Below are 4,875 nucleotides of genomic sequence, written 5' to 3' on the forward strand. Positions count from 1 at the left end.
GCCCGTCGCAACGTTCTAAGTTCAAATTCCGCCAGAGTCGACTTTGCTTTTCATCCTTTCGGTGTCGATAAATTAAGTACCAGTGAAACACTGGTGCCGATGTAATCGACTTCTCCCCTCCCCCACAAATTTGAGGCCTTGTAGCTTTAGTAGAAAAGATTATATTAAAATATGATAATTTCTAAACACCAATTCGGACTGAAAAATAAATATATCAAACGTACTGATACGTACATACATACATACATACATACAAACAGACGCATGTTTATCAACATTTAGCAACATCTATTTACTCACAAACTCACACGCACACACAAACATCTCTACGGACCCCACCCCTAGACACATACAACTGTACGTGTGTCTATAAATACATGTATGTATATATGGATAGATAGATAGATAGATAGACTGACATACGCACACACACACATATTATATGTATCATATAAATTTATGCCTCATAGTCCAACGTCAACTTTCTTCCATTTTCTCTCTCTCTCTCTCTCTTATTTTTCTCCTCTATTTTTCTGCATTTTTCCAATACTCTATTTCTCTTTCCCTTTCTCATTCTTTCTCTCTCTCTCTCTCTCTCTCTCTCTCTCTCTCTCTCTCTCTCTCTCTCTCTCTCTCTCTCTCTCTCTCTTCTTTCCCCTCTTCATTCTTCCGGTCACCTTGCTTCTTGTTTCTTTTTCCCGCCACCTTATTCCCCCCTTTCTCTCTGTCTATTTCACTCCCTTTCTCTCTCATCTCTCGTAAGTTTCAAATGACTTACTTTAAAAGCCCTATACTACTTTATTTTAAGGGCACGAAAATATTCGTCTCATATGTCCCTTTTACCCAACAAGTAAGTACCCGTAAGTACCCTGTTTATTTACTTAATCTCTGCATTGTTTACTCAGCAATTTAGCACTTCTGTTTTACTCCTAGAACATTCCAAACTGAAGAGCATAAAATTTATCGTTTCATCCGCAGGCAATAAGGCAAAACTTCGTAGAAGAGCGCGTCTCTGTATCTATTGAGTCATAATCAATAACGCATTGATTCTTAATTCATAGATTTCTGAGATCTGAAGCGATGAAATATTATGACTAAAGAATCGTCTACCTCCGAAATTCCCACCCCTGTTTTCAAGAGCCCTCTGCCAACTTTGAGGACTCTGTCTTCCTAACTATTATTTCTGGACTTATGATGCCTCTAACTGAATAAAATCCTATTATATTTTTATAATTAAATATTATTAGGAATTATATTTGAAAATTGTTAAAATATTTGGTGTATTGTCGAAATATAACCGAGTTTATTGCTCATAAATTTTAACCACAAAATCTTAAATCGACCCCTAGATTCATATGGACTCAAAAGGGTTATATGGACCCCCAAGAGTCATATGGTTTCTGATTGAAAACTGCTGGCTTAATTGATTTCTGGGTTGCTTGGTCGTGAAGATGCTTGGTCGTGAAGATGCTTGGTCGTGAAGTTGCTTGGTCGTGCAGTTCTTTGGTTGTGTGTCTGCTTGTGTTAATGGTTTAGGTGGTTGTGAGATTACATGATTGGGTGTGTGACTTGCTTGTGTGTGTGGTTGCTTGCCTCTGGTAATAATTTGAGTGAGTTGTTGCTTTGGTTGTGTGTTTTTATTATTATTATTATTTGAATGATTGTTTGTTTAAATAGCCATGGGTGAGGTGAGGCTGTTTGTTTGCTTCTCTATATATCAACATTTATTGTGCACAATAAACAACAAACATATTTCTAAAGTAGGAAGCACAGTTTATCTTACCAACCCAAATATAATACCGGTATTCACTTTAACAATTTTATTCAAACGGAAAAGAGTACAGGTGGCTGTCTAGATTGGCAACAAACGCAGAAGCCGGAGATCTAGGCTTAAGCATGATCTGCGTTTAGCTTACTCAGTGTCTGTATGATAGTTCTTCTCTCCTATAATTACCATTGCTTTATAGATGTGAATGTTATATGGTTATAATTAGGAAATACACCTACCCTTGTCTTTTGTTACAAAATGAGCGGAAAAGGAAGCATTTGATTCGCCCCCGTTTGTATATGAACCTAAAAGAAAGAAGAGAAAACGAATGAAAGTAAGAGTGAAAAAAAAACGAAAAACGAAGCGAAATAAAGAGAAAAGGAAGAAGAAAAATGGAAAATTAATTCATTTCCATCATTGTTCGATAAATGTTTCTACCCCGATTCCTTAATTATGGATCAAATGTATTTGTTAAACCATTTCCAAAAGGAAATATTTAATTCTTTACATCATAAACATAATATTATTTGATAGAACCAACGGAAGAAAAGAAAAACAGCAACAATAAACAAACAAACATATTAATATAATGAAATGAAATGAAATCATCACCCACGCCGTTTATGTTTTCTTAACTTTGTATTTTTTTGTTTTTGATTGATTGATTTATTAATTATGTTTAAAGCATCTCTTTCCGTTGTTTCTGTCGGAATCTCCAGCGAATGGCTGAAAGTATAGTCAGCTGATTGTTCGTCACTTCCTGATGAAATCGGTATGGTTTCAGCCAATTGCCCGAGTAGGCGAGTCTTCATTATTTATTCTCTTCTATAAATGCATTAACAGAGAAAGATGAAAGTTTTAAACATTATTTTAAAATGGCGTCACATGGGGCGGAAGTCGGGGATTTCGACGACATTACATATACTCGTTCACTCATACAAGCAAACTTTTCCACACACTTCCTCACACACACGTTATCATACTTTCTATTTATCCTTCACTGTACTTAACACACACTCTCTCTCTTTCTCTCTCTCTCTATCTATATATCTATCTATCTACTTATGAATCTATCTATTTATATATCGCTTTTCCTTATCCCTCCTCACAATCTTTCATATTTCCTTTTCTGTTCATTTTTTTAAATTAAGTAATTAACGATTTCTTACATTATAAAAAATAGAAAAAAAAAAGCTCAAAATAATTAAAAAAAAATTTGTGCGATGCTGTAGTCAATGGAATGCTCCTTCACACCAATATATTACTGTACGTCCGGAATATACGGAAAGCAAATATCTATTCGGCGCTATTTTAAAAGCACCGAACGCATAGCCACATGTCTAAATTCGTAAACTGTTTAAATGAAACGCAACAATTTGTTTAATCTACCAATCTCCACACCGTCATCAAATTTTTAATTAATGGTAGGATTTAAGCCAAGTTTAATTGGACGTGATATAAAGTAAGGGAGAATAATCACGTATCGAGCAACTACGCAATTTTTATTCTTAACTGGTAGTCACTTTACGTTACGTTGTTATTTTATTTTATTTTTACACTTCGCATCGGAAACAAGGCTAATTTAGCTGTTTCTGCATAGATTGAAAAAAATTATGATCGGCCTTAATTGATTTTCGAATCTTATTGGCTTCTCATCAGCGGCGTCTACATCAATTTGACCAATCCCAGAGAAACAAGCAAGGCAATTTGTTTTCTATACTCAACAAGATTTTGTCAATAAATAATTTAAAGTTTCTTGCACAAATCCAGCAGTTTTGAGAGGACGGGAGAATCGAGGACATCGACCCCAGTACTTGGCTAGTATTTTATTTTATCGCCCCCGAAAAGATGAAAGGCAAAGTTGACCTCGGCCTTATTTGTTCTCAGAACATAAAGAGCTGGAATAAATATGCTTGTTGTCATTTACTCAATACATTTTCTAGAGTACTAATTTATTCTTCTTTAACTTCGAAATCACTAACATTACTATGTAAAAAAAACACAAAATCCGTTAGATTCACTTCAACATTCAAATTTGATTTGTCAAAATATTTTCGTCGATTTGAAACCGCGACCCGTTCACTGACAAAATTTCCGTGCTAAAATTCCGTGGTGCAGCGCAGAATTTTGTCAGCGAACAGGCCGCGGTCTCAAAGCGATGAAAATATCTTGACAAATTAAATTTAAATGTTGAAATGAATCTAACGGTTTTTATGTTTTTTTAAATGGCTTATAAACACCTCCCCGGTGAAATTGTATATATATATATATATATATATATATATATATTTGTGTGTGTGTGTGTGTGTGTGTGTGTGTGTGTGTGTGTGTGTGTGTGTGTATGTATATATGTATATATATATATATATATTTGTGTGTGTGTGTGTGTGTATGTATATATGTATGTATATATTATGTATATATTATGTATTAAGTATGTATATGTGTAGTAGTAGCAGTAGTAATAGTAAGTGCATGTGCTGTAACGGTGCATCACTGCATCCGCCTTTTGTTGATGATTCCCTACTGTTTCTGATAGACGACACCTTTGCACCACTCACGTGACAATCCTCCAACCCGTAGATCCGTTTGGGTAATCGTTGCTAGTGAAGGTTCTACGAGATCGGAATGCAATCCTAGCTCGATCTGTTTTAGTCGCCTTTTACGCCATGAAGGAGAAAGGCTGGGTCTGTTCTTTGCTATACCGATTCCCACACAGCAAGAAGTCATAGGATTGGTAAGAAAACGTTCTATAAAGTGGCGTCACCAACGATAAAATGGAACAGTATCATGCTATCGCGAATCAATAGCTCGTGATGTTTATTTAGAAAACGAAGTTGCTTAAAAACATGAGCAAAATGATGTATCTTCACCGAATTTCTAAACAATAAGAAAAAGAAGAGATTTAAATTGGTTCAATCGGAATGGACTATTGTCAAATGGTGTACTCAATACATGGTACATGTGTAGAATTTTATATTTTTTATATTAAAAAATAGAAAACGGGTACAACGCTCATTTCGAACTTACGTCCTTGTCAAGAGATAATGACCACGGGTCGACACCATCGCTGAACTAGTTTACATACATACATACATACATACATA

This window comes from Octopus bimaculoides, chromosome 9 (assembly GCF_001194135.2).
Source record: "Octopus bimaculoides isolate UCB-OBI-ISO-001 chromosome 9, ASM119413v2, whole genome shotgun sequence".
Taxonomy (NCBI): Eukaryota; Metazoa; Mollusca; class Cephalopoda; order Octopoda; family Octopodidae; genus Octopus; species Octopus bimaculoides.